This window comes from Ornithodoros turicata, chromosome 1 (assembly GCF_037126465.1).
Source record: "Ornithodoros turicata isolate Travis chromosome 1, ASM3712646v1, whole genome shotgun sequence".
Lineage (NCBI taxonomy): Eukaryota > Metazoa > Arthropoda > Arachnida > Ixodida > Argasidae > Ornithodoros > Ornithodoros turicata.
In genome coordinates this window covers 87,773,089-87,794,876 of record NC_088201.1, presented here as the reverse complement: position 1 = coordinate 87,794,876, position 21,788 = coordinate 87,773,089, and the positions used below count along the sequence as shown (strand labels likewise).

Here is a 21,788-nt window from a genome sequence, read left to right as displayed (position 1 = left end):
ACGGTTGCCTTGAGTCTCAGCATCCCGCTTTCAGTGTCACCCTGCCTGCTCCAAATACGTTGCTTACGCTTCATAGAATTGAATACATTGAATACATTTCATAGAACGTGCCATCTCGCCCAATATATTTCTGCACTCCATCTACCCAAAAATGCAACACGTCCCTCCCCCAAACATCACGAGGAGGGAGGCGTCTGTTATCCACCGTCTGCGGTTAAGCGTTGCTCGAACGCCAACACGGCTCTTCCAACTCAGCACGCTTGACACCCCTACATGTGCAGCCTGCTCTACCGAGGGCAACACTTCCCACCTACTCCTCCACTGTCGCCTGTTCGCCGCTCCCCGTGCCACTCTGAAGGAGCGGCTAGCTGCCCTAGGGTTGAGGGAGGTCTCGCTGGCAACACTACTGGGCCCTCTGCAACGCCCCATTCAGTGGCGCGTCGGAAGGGAACTCGTACGCTTCCTTACTGACACAGGGCTAGCGCTGAGCCTGTGACTGCGCCTCTTTTCTTTCGCTCTTTTCGTTTTTTCTTTCTTTTTCCTCTTTTTATTTTTCCTTTTTTTTTTGTAAGCGGGAATAGCAAGTCGGCTTCTGGAGCCAGGCTAACCTTTCCCCTCTTTCTTGTTTTTTTTTTTTGCAATAAACCTATATCCCCCCCCCCTTCAATTTCGATCACTTGCTCGTACTGTTGCAACCCGCAATCTTTGTACATCTCGAGAACATAAAGCCCAATTTTTCATTTAAATGACACTTGTGCTTCTGGTATGTCCCCGGGAGTTCGCGTAATCGAGATGCAAGAGTCCAAGTTATCGTGGCACTCATTAGTGCAGTTTATAGTCGGAAGAAAAGGGAAAGTTCTTCTCAGGTGTACCATGCCGTGTTGCTTACTGAATAATCGTTCACCACTGAAACGACACCTTCTCTCGTTTGCTGTTGTGTTCTTGCTAAGTCGAAATAGGATGCTTCCAGGGGAATTAGAACACCAATGTCAAGCATGACATGATGGAGGATGACGCCAAGTTTGTGATACCGTCCCCTTTTGTCTTTCACTATTGTGCATGTCAGTTGCAGTCCAGCCTGCGCTACAATCAATTCAAGTCTTTCCTCGATAGGATTCAGCAGCTTTCGCAGAATACGCCTACCATTTCGGGTCCTAGCTTCTGATACCTCTTTACTAGTGCGCGGTAAACTGTAGATAGGAACCACGTGCCTATACGGCCACGTACGGACAGCTTGGTTTCGGCAAACAAGGCAGCGAAAAGCTACCGGTGAGTCAGTTGCATAAAGCTCATAACTGAGAAGCTAATAAAAATTAATGGCTTAATCTCTTCAAGTGAAGGCTCTCTATTCATTTATCACCCATGGTTGTCGATAGATAGTTTGGTCAGAATTAATTATCATCTATCACTCTCGCCACCTCTGGGTAATGTTATTGAGGGGAGCGGACAATAATATGAGTGGCTCCGGTTAAGGTGGTGGTTCTTGTCCAGAAATGCCGGCTATGCTCCAGTTTTTCCCTTGGACGTACAAGACACATTTGCATTTTGTTGCTGTGTAACAGTCATGTGCTTGATAGAATATGGACACTTAATCTCCAGCACCGCTTTAGGACAGCATGCACATGAAACAATACCGTCTGGTGAGGCTCCTATATACGGCTTTTCACTGGACACGATAAAGCCATATATAGAGACTTCGAAACCTTTATGCTTCCTTGATTCCCTGTCGATAAATGCTGCTCTTGCTCTTGGCTCGGCATCATGGCCTCAACGAATGGCAGCAACGTTTGGTGCCTTTGCATATCTCATTATTTCGGCAAGTATGCCTTGTTGTTCAAAACGCCAGGATATCATTCTCTTCATGACGGAAGCAGTGATCCTTCTTTTTCTTTATTCCATTCATATTGAGTTATTCGATTCGCCACGTGTCTGTGTTTCAATCATAGAGCATTCATCCCCACTGATACGCACTTCATAGCACTCTCCTTGTCCAACCTACACTAGAGACTCTCTACTGTCTCTATACGACATGTGTGAGCACGAGCTTTTGCAGGAGGCTGAAAATGCTGTTCTGCGGCCTCTGTCGGTGACGCTTGTGAAGAGGAGTGTATCTGTGCCAGCTTCTGTAATTAAGTTTGTCATGCGTTAATATCAAGCATGCTAAGTTAGAGCCGTAACGTCATGGTTTGTAGTTCCGTTTAATCACAGTACCTTGGCAGCATTAAGGCAATCCTTCAGCTGGTAATCCGTGCAAATGTGCAATGTATCTGGAGTCCTTGTTGGCCTCTCGTTTTTCTTTTCCTACTTCTGGTTTTATGAAGTCAACATCAGCAATACGCGCTGCCTGTAATAAGATGGATAGTTAGTGGTATTCACCATATAACAGTTGAAATGCACCAGAAGCTTAGCTGAGACTTTTTTCCATATGCATGGCATGTCCGTAGGAGCGGGGTCATTCAGGCCATATTTGATGTCCGCCTCCACCCTGAAGGGCATTGCTGCAACATGGCTGCAGTAGCAAACGAACCTAGTAGCAAAAAAATTAAAAAGCAATAATAGCAATAAAAAGGTTCCTTGTCTCGTGGAAAACGTAAACTGAAGTAGAGTCATCACAACAGTCCCAGAAAATATCATAATGGAGGAGGAATAAACTGACTGGCGACTATGATCATCTCGTCCTCCACTCTGGTTGTGGATGCTGGTCGTTGTCCACGAGGGGCATCCGTTATGCGGCCTTCCTCTCTAAACGCTCGTATCACGCGGTTTACAGTTGGCAGAGAGCAATCTATATGCTGCGCTATTTGTCGTTGCGACAGACCGGCCTGCGAAAGCGCGATGATTTTCCTGCGGATATCGATGGATGTTCGTGGTGGCATCCCAGGCGATGAAGTGTAACACCGAAATGGCAGAAGAGCATGTGTGACTGGTTGTATTTATGTTGGCACCTGTAATCGCGAAACGCGGAGCCGTACTGTTTCATGGCCGCATCGTCTTGTCGATGTGCATCGAGTGCTGATGTGGCATCATGTCCAGCTCCCGAAGCAAGAGTTGCCAAAGACTCGCAGAAACAATGTTTCTTCCGCTCCGTGTAGTGCACCTCGTATTATGTATATAGGCACCATTTTGAGGTGAAGCTCGGGTTAGAGATGCTTTGTTCTCTAGCGATTAACAATCCCAAAATTCGCGGTCCCCCCCCCCCCCCCGGCCTGGCGCGCTCCGCAACTATGTTCAGCCGCTATGCGCGAAGCGGCCTTACAGGGTGTGAATTCAATGGGAGACTGCGTGTATGCCAATTAACAGCTAAACAGAATAAAAATTTTAAGACGTTATCGTCTGATACAGAAGAACACCATGCAAAGAATCCCTGGAGACGTGCAAGGCGCTACCAGAATATAAACCTATGCACCCTGGCCAAATGAATTTTAATGCATTGTGCCTATGGGGATTTCGGACGGTCATTTTTTACGGATCTCCAACAGAATAGACAACTCTGCGTTGAGTGAGTAATATACAAATGATACCGTTTTGTATTTTATATCGCTTTGATATTAAACTTGATAAAACTGTCCATTTCGAGTGAAGTTTTGGAAGCGATTTCGTCAAATGTGACCTCTCAGGGTGCAACAGGGGAACAAGATACAGGGTTCAAGCCCCGTGATCTTACTTTCACATATACATATTACAAAATCACCTTAGGACATTTTTTTTTTATTGGGTGTTAGCGCCGCGAAGCAACTGCGGCTATGAGCGGCGTACAGACGTGGACAGACGGAGAGAGGACAGCAGGAAGGAGTGGGGGACAGAGGGAACCTTAGGACATCTTTAGTATTATTGTTATATCAAATGATATTAAGCCCCAAAGTTGGTGAAATTGCCCATATGGCCATTTCGAGTACAGTTTTGGAAGCGAGTTTCTCAAACGTGACCTTTGAGGGTGCAACAAGCGAACAAGGTACGAGGTTCAAACCCCGTGATCTTACTTTCACATATACATAATCAGCTGAGGACATCTTTAATATTATTGTTCTATCAAATGATACTAAGCGCCGAACTTGATCAAATTGGCCATTTTGAGGGCTGTTTTGCAAGCGATTTTGTCAAACGGGGCCTCTCAGGGTGCAACAGGGGAACAAGATAGGTTCAAACCCTGTGAGCTTACTTTCACATATACATATTACAAAATCAGCTTTGGACATCTTTAAGATCATTTGTATATGAAATGATATTAAGCCTCAAGGTTCATGAAATAGGCCATTTGGCCATTTCGAGTGCCGTTTCGGAGACGATTTTGTCAAACGCGACCTCTCAGGGTGCAATAGGGGAACAAGGTAGGAGGTTCAAACCCCGTGATCTTACTTTCACGTATACATATTACAACATCAGGTTAGGACATCTTTAATATTATGGTTATATCAAATGATATTAAGCGCCGAAGTTGATGAAATTGGCCAATTGGTCACTTAGAGTGCCGTTTTGGAAGCGATTTTGTCAAACGCGACCTTTCAGGCTGCAACAGGTAAACAAAATACGGGGTTCGAACCCCGTGATCTTACTTTCAGATATAGAAATTACAAAATCAGCTTAGCACATCTTTAATATTATTGTTATATCAAATGATATTAAGCGCCGAACTTGATCAAACTGGCAATTTGGCCATTTCGAGGGCTGTTTTGTAAGCGATTTTGTCAAACGGGGCCTCTCAGGGTGCAACAGGGGAACAAGATAGGTTCAAACCCTGTGAGCTTACTTTCACATATACATATTACAAAATCAGCTTTGGACATCTTTAATATCATTTTTATATGGATGAAATGTTATTAAGCCTCAAGGTACATGAAATAGGCCATATGGCCATTTTGAGTGCCGTTTCGGAGGCGATTTTCTCAAACGCGACCTCTCAGGGTGCAACAGGGGAACAAGGTACGAGGTTCAAACCCTGTGATCTTACTTTCACATATACATATTGCATAATCAGCTTAGGACATCTTTAATATCATTGTTATATCAAAGGATATTAAGCGCCGAACTTGATCACATTGGCCATTAGGCCATTTCGAGGGCTGTTTTGGAAACGATTTTGTCAAACAGGGCCTCTCAGGGTGCAACACGGGAACAAGATACATGATTTTACTTTTACGTGTACATATTACAAAATCAGCTTAGGACGTCTTTAAGATAATTTTTATATCAAATGATATTAAGCCTCAAGGTTGATGAAATAGGTCATTTGGCCATTTCGAGTGCCGTTAAGGAGGGATTTTCTCAAACGCGACCTCTCAGGGTCCAACAGGGGAACAAGGTATGGGGTTCAAACCCCCTGATCTTACTTCCAGCTATACAAGTTACAAAATCAGCTTAGGACATCTTTAATAGCATTGTTATATCAAATGATATTAAGCGCCGAACTTGGTCAAATTGGCAATTTGGCCATTTCGAGAGCTGTTTTGCAAGAGATTTTGTCAAACGGGGCCTCTCAGGGTGCAACAGACGAACAAGAATGGTTCAAACCCCGTGAGCTTACTTTCACATACAAGGTGTCCCAGAAAACGTGTCATTGAATTATAATAACAAAACTACACCTCCTAGAGTCCTGCGGTCAAAGTTTAATTATGTAAATTTTTGCGAGGTTAAGTCAGAAATTTGCCTAGTAAAGGCCACTTTTTTACCCCACCAATGTGAAGAGCGTGTCTAATTTAGTCGACTTAATTGACAGGGGTATTCAGGAGCTATCCCGTTGGAAAAAATAGCCGAACATCATGCTCTGCGGAGGTCGCACAGAATAGCGCACGATGAATTTTTCAGCGCAATCTTTGTCAGTCCGACGAAAGGAGGTTGGAAACCCAGCCCTCTCCGACATCGCAGAAAGAGATAAAACAAGCACGGCTTATCACGTCCGACTTTCGCTGGAATAATGCTTTCCCTCTCCCAATTTTAGGAACTGTTACTTTTTCTACTATCACTCTGTGGGCTGGCTTCGGAACCTCCTTTCGTCGCACTGAGAGCGATTGAGCTCAAAAAGTCATCGCGCGTTACGATCGGGTGCTCCGAAAAGCATGATATTCGGCTATTTTTTCCGATGAGATAGCTCGTGAATATCACTGTGAATTATCATGAATTTGGGTGAATTCGGCACGCTCTTCATATTGGTGGGGTAAAAAAGTGACCTTTATTTGGCAAATTTCCGAGTTCAGTTCGCAAATATTTACATAATTAAACTTGGAGTACATGACATTCACATTAGAAGATGGCAAAAACCTAATAAGAACAAATGCTGTTGACCGCATGATTCTAGGTGGCGTAGTTTTTTTATTATAATTCAATGACACGTTTTCTGGGACACCCTGTATACATATTACAAAACCAGCTTTGGACATCTTTCAGATCATTTTTATGTCCAATGATATTAAGTCCCGAATTCTTTTAAATTGGGCATTTGGCCACTTCTTGTGCCGTGTTGCAAGCCATTTTGTCAAACGCGACCTCTCAGGGTGCAACAGGGGAAGAAGGTACGGGTTCAAACCCCGTGATCTTACTTTCAGATATACATCACCTTAGGACATCTTTAATATTAATGTTATATCAAATGATATTAAGCCGCGAAGTTAGTGAAATCCGCCATTTGGCCATTTCGAGTGCCGTTTTGGAAGCGATTTTGTCAAACGCGACCTTTCAGGGTGCAACAGGGGAACAAGGTACGAGGTTTAAACCCCGTGATATTACTTTTACATATACATATTACATAATCAGCTTAGGACATCTTTAAGATTATTTTTATATCAAATGATATTAAGCCTCAAGGTTGATGAAATTGGCCATTTGGCCATTTCAAGTGCCGTTTTGGAGGCGATTTTGTCAAACGCGACCTCTCAGGGTGCAACAGGGGACCAAGATACGGGGTTCAAACCCCGTGCTCTTACTTTCAGATATACACATTAGAAAATCAGCTTTGGACATCTTTAATATTATTGTTATATCAAATAATATTATGTCCCGAAGTCGATGAAATTGGCCATTTGGCCATTTCTAGTGCCGTTTTGGAAGCGATTTTGTCAAACGCGACCTCTCAGGGTGCAACAGGGGAACAAGGTACGGGGTTCAAGCCCCGTGATCTTACTTTCACATATACATATTAGAAAATCAGGTTAGGACATTTAGGACACCGTTTTAAAGGGCTCTGCTGCCACATTTTCCAAATTTTGCGGTAGACTCTGTTACAATCCCAGTAGAAGGGCATAGAACATGCCATTGATGACATGTCATTGGCAGCATGATACAAGGGGTCTCGCCCGTTTTGAAGGGCTATGCTGCATCCTTTTCCGATATTTGCGGTCGCCTGTGTTATGATGTCGGTAAAATGGCATTGTACAACTCGTTGATAATAAGTCTTTGGCAGCATGACACAAGGGGTTTTGCTTGTTTAAGAGGGCTCTGCTGCCACGTTTTCCGAATCTGGCGATCGCCTTTGCTATAACTCCAGCAGAATAGCATTGCACAAGCCACTGATAACTTTCTTTCTTTCGCTCTATGATACAGGGAGTGTCGCCCGTTTTAAAAGGCCTTGCTCTCGCCGTATCCATGGCATGGCATAAGCCGTCATGAATATGCCTTTCGTACCATGATACAAGGGGTTTCGTACGTTTCAAAGGACTCTGCTGCTGCCTTTTCCGAATTTTGTGGTCGCTTCTGTTGCAATACCAGTAGAAGAGCATCATAAGCCGTTGATAATATCTGTTTGGAACCATGATTAAAGAGGTTTCGCCAGTTCTAAAGGGCTGTGCTGCGGTCTTTTACGGATTGTGCGGTCGCCTCCGTTACAATCCCAGTGGGAAGGGCAATAGCATAAGCCGTCTCGAATATGCCTTTGGCACCATGATACAAAGGTTTTCGCCCGTTTTAAAGGGCTCTGCCGGCACCTGTTCAAAATTTTGAGGTCACCACTGTTAAAATCCCAGTACAAGTGCCTAGGATAAGTCATGGATAATGGCTTCGCTATGCAGAATATACCAGTGACTCTTTGTGGTGTACTCCTTGGATGCCCCTGTCATCATCGGGGTTGCAGAAAGGTTACTTTTTACTTTTCTCAAAGTTGGCAAGTGATGCAATGTTTCAGAAGGAGACTGTGTGTCATTTCTTGCAGGTAAACGTGTATGCGAATCATGGACTTCTCTATGTGTGCTGCACTTCGAGAAAAATTGGTTGATTACCATGAACAGTGAAATTCATACGGCTTCGTAACGGATATGTATTTTCATCTATGATGTCTTTTCCTCAGACTTTTGCACCAGTGCTCGTAGGTGTCTGTTGCCGTGTAAATGTTCGGACTGCCGGTGATTTGCCGTGCAAGTTAACTTTTGTGCCTCGTATCATGGAAAGTGTTTTTTTTTTCCTTGCCATACCGTCGCGGCTCTCATGCTGAATTCAAACGGCAGGTATCACCCAAGCAGCACAATGTACCGAACGTCGAGTGCCAATAGGGGTGGCCGGTATATGTCCTATCAATGTTCTTTAGTTTCAAAAGTCTGTTCGAGGCCTTCCACCTACCCGTCCACCCCTATTGCACTCGACTTTCAGTACATTGTGCTGCTTGGACAGTTTTTAGTCCGTTGCGCAACTCGTATCAGCACCGGAGAGCAACGACAATTTCGTCTTTGTCATTGTTGTTGCGGCTGGCACTATCATCAATGCGCATAAAAGCCAAGGTGCGGTACCCGGCGTGATAAGATGTCTCAGTGATTTCGAGTGGAGCGAACCATAGGGGGATATATCTTTATGGATACATATCTATGGGTATATGCATTGGTGGCCAAGCTGTATCAGGAAATCTCATGAATTACAAGGGGGTGTTTGGAAAAATTAAGGGGAATGTACACCTCCCTGGGGGGTGGGGGCAATGAAACGCCTGGAAAGGACCGCAATTATAGTAAAGTACGTTAGCGTAAACAGCTGAGCGGTATAGTTATTAGGCATTCGTATATACAATTCATCAATGAAAAACTTCACTTGACACACCAACAGAAACAAATGAGCTTCTTTTCCAAATGAGACACTGAAAATTTGAAAGGCGTTTCAAGTTCTTCGTACATAGTTCTTCACGAACGATTATCCCAACGTTCAGGAGCAGTTAAATTGTCGGTTTACACACTGTATTGTTGATTTTGTTTGCATTTTCAAAGTGAAAAAGAAAAAAGAATCAGGGAAAGAGAAATATTTAAAAATTTTCACACAATGACCCTCGTACATCACTACTCCACCTCTGTTTTTTTTTTCTTTTTCTCTGCGCCTCTCTACTCCGTATAGTTTTTCGCGCATGATATCCGGAGAGGCTGCTGCTATGCTGCAAGCCCATAAACTTTATGTAATAATTAAGATGATGCCATTCTCTGCACTTGTCTCCACTATTACTTCTTAATTATCATATTACTTACAGTGCAGTTAATCAAAATACACGTTCAGACCAGATCGCTATAAATACTTGTTGAGGTTCATGAGTCACAAGAACTGCTCGAATGTGAATGTACGTCCTAACGACGACAGGAGCAGCACTATATCGAGCAAGAGTAAAAACAATGCCTGAAAACCTGGTTTGATTCCGAATTCTTCATTATCGGGACGGGGGGGGGGGGGGGGGGGCAGCTTTATTCTATGTAGTGGTCAAGAGCCCTCGGGGCACAGAATAGCTGACTACAAGCCATGCACATGCGGCCCGCGTGTGTGAGAGCCCTGATTGCCCTGAGCTCTAGCATTGCTTCATCTTAAGCGAGAAATAAATACTGTACTCGAGGGCGCGTAGCACTTGTTTAGCGTTATCTCCAAATCTGCTAATGAACAACTTTATTTTTGACGTTGGGTTGTCTAATCGCCACCGGTGATATTCTGCCCTGTTCCAGTTTCTACTCCCCTATACAGGCTATACTCAATCCCATGCCAGTCTTCACACCATGGATCCATATAACTGGTTATTGGAAATCTACAATAAACATAGGAGATCAAGTTGAAAGGTATAGGCTGGGATTGAAGGAAGGGGTCGCACCATCAAACCGCGTTATTGTTGTTTCGTTTCAAGCTGATCTAAACTCGCTGATTGCTATGCAATTTATGTTTCGAGCACCTTACATTTTCCACGCATAACTATACTACTGAATACAACAGACATCTGTCGACGTCTGTACGCCGCTCATAGCCGCAGCTACTTCGCGGAAAAAGGGAGTATGGGAAACTCCATTGTGGGTGTTCACGCTCGTCACACATATGACTCCCTTTGTGGTGTTTGGGCTACTCCCCTTGTAAGGGTGTTCTGACTCCCTTGATAAGGGTATGCCCTCGACTCCCCTCCGTGAGGGTGTTCCCCTGACACCCTTCCTGCAGGTGCTTCCTTGACTGCCCTACCAAGCACATCGCAGAGAACACTGAGCACCCTTCCCACCCTGTCATTAAGTGGTGTTACTTCATTGGACTTATTTTGTTTGTTTGTTTTTCATTTTTTGTGCAGATACCGATCTGCGCTGCACCGCGTTACAAAAACGATACTGCCCTCGTCCCAAAACACGAACAACAGGCGCAGTGCCTCTCAGTCTTGCTCAAGGGTCTAGGTATAGTCCCATTGAACTACCGAAGCAGAACACTCCTCAGAAGCATTCATTGAGATTGCAGTACTATGCGACCCAAACTTTACAACTTGCTCCTAGAGTACACATGAGCGAAACAGTTTCGTAACGGTGAGGGACATACGCCCATAGGTGGGCATTTTCCTGCGGCCTCACTCATCCTCACCTCACGAAGCGCGGACTTTATCAGCCTCACTCACCCTCACCAAAATTTCCTCACCAGTAACTTAACCTCAGTCGCCCTCACCCTCACATTCCATTTCAAATTTTTTCCTCACGAACCTCACTTCAGGGCATCGGGTTCCCGAAAGGCCTCACCATCCTCATCCTCACATGCCTTCACCTCATGAGGCTATTCACGACCCTCATGGCCTCACGTATCTTCACCTCATGAGGGCTCTCATGGCTTCAGGAGTCCTCATCCTCACGTGCCCTCACCTCATGAGGGCCCTCATGGCCTCACGTACCTTCACCTCATGAGGACCCACATGGCCTCATGTGTCTTCAAGTCACTAGGAGACACGTACGTGAGCCTCAAAAGAACCTTCTGTCATGTTCACATGAGACGTCGGCGTTTATCTACTGTGTCGGTAGTTGGTACTAATGATACTGCGCGGCATTAAACTGTTGACTGGGTTTCGTGCTGTGCTTGGATAAATGTGCTGACGGTTGTTACTGTCACAGTGAGGTTTAACGTTAGTGTTTGGCATCAGTAAAGTGGAGCCCGAAATACTACAGTGCAGATGTACCGTTACGGAAATGATCGGGTGGGGGCGGGGAATAGTGCTTGAAGAGATCCTGTACTCGATTCTCAGAACCGTATGACGCTGCTGCCAGAATCGGAGCATACGCTCACAGCTGAAGTGTTTGGGCACAACGATGGTACTTAATCGCACCTGCAATCAGGTCGTGCCTTTTTATTGTTGTTTGTTCTTCTCCTTCTTTTACATTTCAAAGGCGCGCTACAGTCACGGGGATTCCAGTTTTCCTGGCTTCGTTTTGAGGAGACAAAGAAAGATTTTGAAATTCTTACAACTCCATGATGAAAAACCCGAGACTGGGAAAAAAACGAAAAACAGACGACGCACACAAACTCTCAATTTCAACGTCTGTTTTTCGTCTCTTCCCCAGTCTCGGGTTTTTCATCATAGATCTTTTTGACTGTTATTTGTTTGTTCTGCTTTGTTAGTTCCTTCCTTAGTACTTCCTTCATTATTGCTGTCGCACAGACTTTGGGGAGCCCGGTAAAGGCTGCTTTATATTCAGCTTTATGTTGTTAAGAACAAGAGATGTCAAAATAAAAAGAAAGCCACGTTACATTCCCAGCAGCGGTAACATTTGTTTAAAAAGAAAATACAAAAACACCGCACATGGCACCTTTGGCATGACACAGCACGCGTGTGTCCAGTCGCAATCATTCGAAATTAGCGAGGAAAGCAGCTGCACGCGCTTTCGAAAACGCGGTACAGGGCCTCTCCAAACGAGGTTGCTATTCCAGTAAACAGGCAGAAAAACGAATCCACAAGAGGTAGTGTGGCGCTCAAAACACGACTTCGAAATCGTGTTCCCTATTCTCGGGGTTTTATATTATGCAACAACATAACGTGACCGCCTAAGAGAGTCATGACTTATCTGTAAGGTCACTAATGAAAAAGTCGCATGCCCCTTTGAAGTGAGATTCTTCATGGTAGCCTTCATACAGGGTGGTCCACCAACCCTGATAGAAATTCATAGTAAAAAACGTAGGCCCTGGAGAGACATGCGGTGAAGGGATTTTTTTCTGCCAAAAACTTTTGTCACATATTTGTAATATTTTTATTTCATTTCAATTGACGGAAAGTTAATTTCTTGAATTGAACTCCGAAATTTCCCAAGGCATCTAACGTATTCTTTGCGGAAATAGGTTCCCCGTCGTCATGTTACACAGTATAGCACATAACCCCACTCGTAATGCAATGGCAATTGCCAAAATAAATTCGCCGAAAATCGTGCAAATGAGAGCCCCTGGCACCGCCTCTTTTTTGGCGGCTTTAAGTTTGAGCGCAAAGCTGCGAAGAAAGGAGGTTACATTGACACGCCACACGAGGGGGAAAGGGTTACAAACCCAACCCACAGAAGAGTTCCGCTGCCAGGTATCAGCTTTGCCCACGTCAGTTTCAGGGTCGCGCTCTTTTTCCTTTATTCGTGTTTTGCTCAGTGTGTTTGTTTGCTTTTGGGTGCGTACGCGGCTGTTTTCACTATGACCGCTGATAGCGGTCTCGTAGTTTTTCTGCACCACCTTATTGTCATGAACCTGTGTATGTGTGTGTGTGAGAGAGAGAGTTGTATGCGCCGAACGCCTGTCAGCTCTCTTCTTTTTTCAATTCGTTTGTTTCAACATGCTACGAATTTTTTCACATTCAACACACTTCCTGTGTACTTTGATTAGATTATCATTAGCGTAAAAGCGTTCGCCATCTGCTGCAATGCACAGGTGGGCTCTCCGAATTGTATCTTCCACGGTCCTTTTTATTTCGGATCTGGAAAGCAACGAGCAGAAAGCAGTGATTTTCCCCTGCTGGTCAGCCGGCGATCGTGGTTCGCTTTTGTATACTTCGTCGTTGATGCGACCCCAGAGGTAAAAGTCCATCGGCGTTAAGTCAGGAGACCTGGCGGGCCATGACACTCGACCAAATCGGCCAGCCCACTTCTCCCGGAACATGTGACGGAGCAGCTGTACTGCACGCCGCGCGCTGTGAGGTGGAGCCCCATCGTGTGAAACCACACGCGGGTCTGTTCAGCAAGAGGCAGGTCATCAATAAAGCTGAACACGGCATCTAAAATTTCGCTACAGTAGCGGTTGGCATGTAGCCCAGGCGAAAATTTTTTGAACTGGTACCTGTTGAACTGTGTTATCGAACAGGGACCAGTTCAACCGGTCCCAGATCAACTGGTACCAGTTGGGACAACTGGTCCCTGTTCGCTAACACAGTTCACCCAGTCCCAGTTGCAACCGGTCCCAGTTGAGGCTGGTACTGGTTAGGAACCAGTTGGGCCAACTGGTACCAGTTGAGACTGGGACCAGCCAGAAACCAGTTGGGCCAACTGGTACCAGTTGGTCAAACTGGTCCCTGTTCGATAACACAGTTCGCCCAGTCCCAGTTGCAACTGGACCAGTTCAACTGGGACTGGGTGAGATTCGAGAGATTCAAGAAATTCGCCGGCTTTCGGGGGCAATGAGAACTACTCTGGCGCACTACGCTAGTTCGACAGCAACCGTGGTGTGAAGGATCTAAAACACGAGAATGAACGAAAAAAAAAAAGCAGCAACAAAAACATGAATGAAAAAAGTTGCTGGTAACGTTAACATAAACCGGATGTTACTCGTAAAACGGCATGCACTTGCAGGTGCCACGAATGTGACGCGGAACAAAGAGAAGATGTTCTAGTGGAAGTAATATTTCTAAATGGTGCACAAGGGAGAAGCACTTAAGCATATAGTACTCACGATATAAAGCGGTCTCCACAGTTGTAGTCGAGCTGTAATCCTATAACACCCACCCGCACGGCCGCTGGCGCTCATTGTACTGTCGCAACTTGCAGACAAATCCTTTAGATTACAAAACCAACGCGTATGTCACACATCACGCTAAGAACATAACGGGCAAAAATCGCTGTACAAGCACGCTGCTAAGCAAGCGACCGTTGCACAGTAAACGCATCATTCAACGCGGGAGCAGGAACGCACAAAATACAAATATAAGAGTTCCAAAATAACTTTCGTTAACCGTAACGAACTTTACCAAAAATTGAAATATGATTATTTCTACTAATAAAGTTACTTTCTGATCGTTTTTATAACTTCGTCTTGCAATCTTCATATTAACCTGTCCTGGCACTGAAACCGAAGCTTCCCCCAAATATGTAAACTGGTCCAGTTCGAACTGGCACCGCCTCACTTCCAGTTGCTACCAGTCCAGCTTGAACTGGTACCAGTTCACTTTCCAGGTGCCACCATCCCAGCTTGAACTGGTTGCACACATTGCCCACTTGCCACCAGCCCAGCTTGAACTGGTACCAGTTCACTTTCCAGTTACCGCCAGCCCAGCTTGAACTGGTACCTGTTCACTTCCCAGTTGCAACCAGTCCAGCGTGAACTGGTACCACAAAGTACCCAGTTGCCACCAACCCAACTTGAACTGGTACCAGTTTACTTTCCAGTTGCCACCAGTTTGGTACCAGTTGGTTCCAGTTGACCACCAGTTGGTGCGAACTGGGAACGAGCTGGTACCAGTTGGCTTCCCAGCTCAAATTTTCGCCTGGGAGGGGTCCCGTGAAAAAGATTGGCCCAGTAATGGCTCCGTTATAAATCCCGGCCCATACATTCAATCCCCACTCGTACTGACGCTTGCAATCCCGTAGCCAGTGTGGGTTTGTTTGGCTCCAATAATGCGCGTTGTGTCGATTCACTTGAGCGCTATGGCAGAAGTGGGCCTCATCAGCCCAAATGACCCTGTTCACAAAGTGTCTGCTTTCCCGGGTCCGACATCGGATCCAGTTACAGAAATCCAGCCGTTTCTGGTTGTCGCCCGGCTGGAAATGTTGATGAAGGCTCACGTGGTATGGGTGGAGTTTGTGCTTGTGTAGTATCCTCAGCACACTTGACTTTGATGTCTGTACTCACTTTGCCAGGGTGCGCAGACTTTACGTGGAGATCATCTCCTACTTCTTTCAGGGCTTGGTCTGTTTGTGTCGACTCACTGGCAGAGATTGGGTGTGACCGGCTCTGGGTACCGGAATGGAAACTTCCTGTTATGGACAGCCTCACAAGTGCACGCCTTATGGTACAAGAGCTCACCACCCTAGTTCCTGGAAGCATTTCACTGTATTTGAGGACTGCTCTGTCATAGTCCATACCTGCAGCCCCCAGAGCAATGATCATCCTTGTTTTTTCTTGGTTGGAATACACGGTGCTTGCCATCGCTGCCGTTTACTTGTTCACTGCATTCACTGAGACCGGAGTGCAAAACGGTCCAAAAATGTATTTCCTTCCCTACCTGTCAACATGTCGGGTGACCTCATTTTTGATCAGATAGCTCTGATTCCCGCACTCATCGCGGGTGGTTGTTCCGTGGGTAAGGCTTGTAACCCTTTCACCCCTTCGTGTGGCGTGTCGATGTAACCTCCTTTCTTCGCAGCTTTGCGCTCAAACTTAGAACTGTCAAAAAAGAGGCGGAGCCAAGGGCTCCTCTCCACGAATTTTCGACGAATTTATTTCGGCAATTGCCATTGTATTACGAGTGGGATTATGTGCTATACTGAGAAAAATGACCACGGGGAACCCATTTCCGCAAAGAAAACGTCAGGTAGCCTTGGAAAATTTCGGAGTTCAATTCAAGAAATTAACTTTCCGTCAATTAAAATGAAATAGAAATGTTACCAATATGTGGCAAAAGTTATTGGCAGAAAAAAAAGTCCCTTGACCGCATGTCTATCCGGGGCCAACGTCTTTTACTATGGATTTCTATCATGGTTGGTGGACTACCCTGTATATGGAGGAATGAAACCTAAGAACGGAACATGGCGATCCTCGAAGATCTTCGAATTTCCATTGGCCCTTCGCGCAGAGTGATGTCATCTGACGCACACCTTCTCCAAGCGAGGTGATACAGTGGCTTCCCCTTCATCCGTGAGGCCCTCACGGCCTCAACTGTGAGGTACCTCACAAAGGGCCTCACGACCTCATCGGTGAGGTTCCTCACAAAAGGCCTCACGGCCTCATCGGTGAGGCTCATCACAAAGGGCCTCATGGCCTCATCTGTGAGGCTCCTCACGGAATACGTTGTACCCTCACGTATTGATGGCCTCACGACGACTGGCCTCATGAGGGCCCTCACGGTGGGCCTCATGAGGGACAATGCCTCACGACTGTCCTCATGAGGAACTTTCAGCGTGGTCTGCCTCCTCATGAGGGTCCTCATGAGTGAGGCCGCCCAGCTATGCATACGCCTCATCAACTTGCACTGCATCTGCAGTAACTTGAAGGCGCTTAGCGTTACACAACAGATATCCCTTTCTATCGCACATTGCGTTTCTTAGTTGACCTGCTGTTTCCTTAGAGAGTATTTCCACGGACATTTTCCCTGAAATGAAACGACCGATCCGAGTGTCAATTACAATAAAAAAAAAGATTGCATTGTAGAAGCAAGCATCTTTATGGGCACAAGGAAACAAGATGTAGGCACCATATTGCTTGTGAAATTGCAGTACCTGTTCCTCAGTACGTAATGTTGGGTACTTTCCAAGGATATCTGCCACCAACGGCTTTTCTTGGTACAGCCACAACTTGCGAAATGTAAATTCAGCTTCTTCATCTCTTCTTTTATTACTATCAAATAAATAAAAGTACGAGACTGTACTGTTGCATAATCTGGAAGAACCTCGTCATAAACACTGGGGTGTGAGGCTAACACCTCTCCATGAAGGGAGTGCACGCAACACCCCGCATTAAATACGGCCGAGAAAGGGTGTCGCTGCAACGCTTCCTTTGTTCGCGACGGTGTCCGAGCATCCTTTCGACTCCCTTTTTCTGAGAGTGTGTACATAACTCATCGACACTGAAGGGCAGTTCACGAAGGAATCGCTGAAGGATTACAAGAGTCTGGAAGCTTTTAATTATGTCTTGAATGGCTATGTGCGTACCATATAATGTTCATCACGTGGACAAGAAAGCGACATGCTGCTTTTTGAAAGCCGAAATAGCTCCATCGCAAAGGGCAATGAATAAGCCAACGAAGCATGGGCACTAGTTTCCAAGAAGACACGCAGTATTGAAACAGGGCATTGCACCTGTATGTCAAGGTAAGCTGATTTGTTTTACCACTACACGTTCCAACACGCTTTTCAGTTGATTGCTTGGTTGGTGAGGCGAAAAATAAAAGGTCCAATGCGGAGACTAAAACGGATTGTAATTTGATTGCTGACTTACTCACTTCGTTGCCTATATTGTGCATTCTAAACGGCATTGTTCCATTGCTCAGGCTGGGGGAGGCCTGCAGCCACGTCGCAGCTATACTTTTCAAAATAGAGTACATGTTGACTTCCGGCCTACGTGATCAAATACCTTACAGCTGTGTTCGTGGAATGCAACGTTCAAAAAAGAGGTAAGCGAAAGGGGTTGGCGATGCCACTGATTTTGAACATGAATCTTCTGCTGCTGCTTCCAGCAGTTCAAATTGAGCATTGCGAATTTCCACCGTTTGCTGGTGACTGATTCTTGTCGATGAAATTATCAGACTTTGAAACTGCCATTGAGCGATGCTGTGGACTTCGGCAGGGTCAAGTCCCACGCAGTAATTGTGTGTTCAATGTTTTGCAGCAATTGGGCTGAACTGTCCGCGTCTGATTTTAACTGGATCCCAAACCAACAAGGTGTTCTGCAATGAAAGAAAAAACAAAGTCCTTCACAAAACATGCGTGTTATCTTTGGTCTAGGTGCAGCCTGCAAAGGTGAAGGAGAGTGCAATCCAGAGTAATGTCTACATGCCACACAAATATAAGGACTTGTCAGGTTCTGAAACTGAGGACAGACTAAACAGACTTCACGCAATAGCACCGGACGCCTGTATCTTCACAGCTTTTATGAAATTCTGCCAGGGCAAAGGTGAAACGACGGAAACTGCAGACGAATGCAACGAAAGGCTGCCCGACACCGTTTACAAACTTTACCGAGATGACCTAAAAGATGCTAGTGTCACAGAGGTACAGGAAGTCGCAGACACGGAGTTCACGTGCATGACCATTTCAGAGGAGGAAGCTACAGCAACTGCTTCTGCAACTACATAGCAAAGGTTGTGTCTTCAGTGGCATGGACAGAGGTGTGGTCGAATAACTGTGTCAAGTTTTCGCAAAGTTATAAGATGCCAAAAGTAGCTCCGCTGGTTTCAGCACCGCAAGTGAGGTAGTTACTGCCCCACTCATAAAGTACAAGCAAACAACTACAGTTCCTGCCCTTCTTTGGGGAATAGAGAAAGAGGCTACTGCAATAGTTCAGTATATAACTGTGCAGAATAGTCTTCACTCAAACTTCACGCGCAGAGAAGCAGGGCTGCAGATCCTGCCTCTGTACCCATATCTTGCGGCTAGTCCCAGTGGCTTGATATGTAACGAGTGCTGTGGGAAGGGAACGCTGGAAATCAATTGCCCCTTCAAACACGAAGATGTTCCACCGCACAACATTAAGGTCCCGACTTTTTGGGGGGCGAAAATTATCAACTAAAACCATCGCACAGTTATTATTATCAAGTGCAAGCACTACCCTTACCAATGTTGAGTACTGTGACCTGGTATGCTGGACACCCTGTGGTATGTTAGTTACACGGGTCGAGAAATGTGCATCTTTCATGTAGACACATGAGGTAACACTTAAGGAGTTCTATGTCACACATGTGATGCCACGGCTTTTAACAAGAAAGCACAAAATAGTGCAAAGGAAACCGCGCAGGTCTGCTTGAGTAATTGTCATTTGTCGTTTAAGATTGTATTATTTAGATTTTTACCACGTACCTTTTACATTCTCTAGACCTTATCTTTTTTACAAGTGCAATAACTTCAGTGCCGTATCAGTGTTCTCAGTATGCAATGGTCATACCGAAAGTATCTACAGTGAAATCAGACACTCAGTGCCAGGAGAAGTTTGTTTGAGGTAAGCAGTAATTTGACTTATGCAGTTCACTTTACAAGAGAGTTGCAGTAGTACAGTCTCAATAACTGAAACACTGAGAATACAGAAGTGTTTGTTTGAGTTAAACAGTAATTTGACCTATGGAGTGCATTTTACAACACAGTAAATATCATGAAAGATGGAAGTCACTAGCCAGCTGTAGGACTCGAACTTGTGCACGGTAAATATGCCAGGTTCATCATGGTGATTTTGAGTTAGGCATAAATTTCAACTTTTCCGACGTTTTACTTAACAAGGTTTCACTGTACATGGTACACTGCGGTGTTTGAGTTGGGCACGAATTTTTTCTTATCAGGCGTTTGACTTCTGACACTTCACCGTAGTGTGTGTGCTGTGATAAAGTTTTTTTTTAGATTATTCTGTTTACAGCTCTGATGTTTTTTTTAGTCATTTTTGACATTGTGGTACTTGTACCATCAAGAGGGATTACATTGCTATAGTGCTCAAGTATCCACATAAAAGTGCAATATCAACAACATATCTGAAGCAGCTACTGCGGTAAAGTAATGTTTATTTAGAAAATGACTCGTGTATTTCATTTCACTTATTGCTCCTGACACACAGACATCTCCACAGTGGTGCACTTGGCGCCATTTTGTATTTACATTTACAATTTGCATCACCTATTGGTGGCATGCATTTTTTCCATGCATGATACTCAGAAGAGCAGTTGTGTTTATGACATCCTGTGCCATTCTTGGTATTAACTCGCTGCTTGACAAACTCACCATCTTGCTCACATTACTTTTGGTTACATGTTGCATAGGGCGGCAATCACTGTCACAGCTTCATCGATGGTTTTCAGCGACGTGATAGGAAACACTGTCCTGGGGTAGCGATACTTCTTTATCCTGCCAATGATCCTTTCAACATGTATCCTAAGACGAGAGATTTGTCTCGGTCTTTCAGTTTCTTCTTGTGACAGCTGCGCTGTTCCCTTGGTAAATGCTGGCACCTGCACTCGTATCCCAAACCAGTTCTTTACTCACTGTAAAACCGGGATCTCCCAGGACTTGGTCGCCATATCTGAGGAGGTCTGGAAGCTGCTATCCGTTTATCACTTGCTCTATCGCCACAGCAGTTTGACACGTAGCAGATTTGTCCATTTGGCGTAGTGCAAACTAAGAATTTCACATTGCAGTGATGCTTATACGTCGAGAACATATGTCCGCGTGCATGTACGCTGGTTGGTCTATCGGTGAACACTTCTGTGCAATCAATTATCACTTTAACATCCGGAAAAAGCTTGCGGAACGCATCTGGACGGTTCCTTAGAAGTGCCTCTCTTTCTGGCCATTTGATTAGAAACTTCAGTTCATGTGCTAGTGTCACCATGCCATGATTAAACACAAGGCTTTGCTGTTCTTTCACAAATGTCAAATCGGATTGAAAGGTCCTTGATATCGCTTCCGATTCGTAATCTCATTATTATCAGGAGCAGTTCGTCTTCAGCAGACAAAATGGATGTTACTCGGTGTTTCTCATAGAGCGAGCACACAAACTGGAACACATCAGCACCGAGTCCCGTGTAATACTGTAGCTTGGTGGCACTAGACAATATTTTCTTGTATCCAAAACTGCAGTTCTGCAGCTCCTCCTCGAGCTTTACACACTGCTGCTTTTTAAGTAGCTGCTCTGCATGCAGAATTTTATTGTGCTCTTTGGTGGCAGTTCCTCGCACTTTGCAACATAGGCGCCATGAATGTGCTGCAGCTGGATACCTTAAAAAAATGTGTACATCTGATAGAGACACGGAACTATCACACATAACGAACATTTAAAAGTGTCTAAAAAAAGTACATATAATTTTCAGATAAAATTTTTCATTGTGGTCATTGTCTTCAAGGGCATGTCTCCTAAACTTTTCCAGGACGTGCGGTGAAGCTGACTTGCGTTATTGCGGGATGCCGAAAAAGTCATATTTCTTTATTTTCCTTTATTTACATTGAAAAAATGTGTTGTGGCAGAGGCATGGGATATCCCAGAAAGCAATGCGAATCTGCTTGACTCGGGCATTATCCCGTTTATTAATGCAATTGTTGTGAAGGTGGAACTGCATCAGCCTCAGATTTCAATTGTAAATCGTGCCACGGACGTACAAAACTGAGCATTTCCACAAAATTGATCGCAAAACCTGGAATTCTGCTCATTTTAGCAAGGTGTGCCAGCGGTCGCACCCCAGTTTTTGAAAACCTGGAATATCAAATTCTCGAATAAGAATAGGGCAACAGAGTCCGAAGATAAAAAATAATTGGAAAATAATCGAAATTTCCAATATTCATAAGCCGCTACCAAAAATGCTTATTAACATTTTTCCTTCACAAAGATTGATTTAGTCATGTACTTTAATGAGAAGGATGTATTTGCTTTCTTGATACAGGCAGATCAATACGTGGCATTGTGTGGTTCAAGGCACATCGCAGGTCTGCTTCAGCATCCAACCTGTTTCTGGACTCTTTTTT

At 44.9% G+C, this 21,788-nt stretch overlaps 1 long non-coding RNA gene across 1 annotated transcript in view; it reads right to left on the bottom strand.

Annotated features, from left to right (window-relative positions):
* Positions 1-2,298: 2,298 nt before the first annotated feature.
* Positions 2,299-21,788, bottom strand: part of LOC135365896 (uncharacterized) — a 140,598-nt gene continuing 121,108 nt past the window's right edge. The window contains exons 2-3 of the long non-coding RNA XR_010413995.1: positions 2,398-2,527; positions 2,299-2,344 (exon numbers count right to left, since the gene is read on the bottom strand). This is a non-coding gene — a long non-coding RNA (uncharacterized LOC135365896). The remainder of the gene's footprint in view (positions 2,345-2,397; positions 2,528-21,788) is intronic.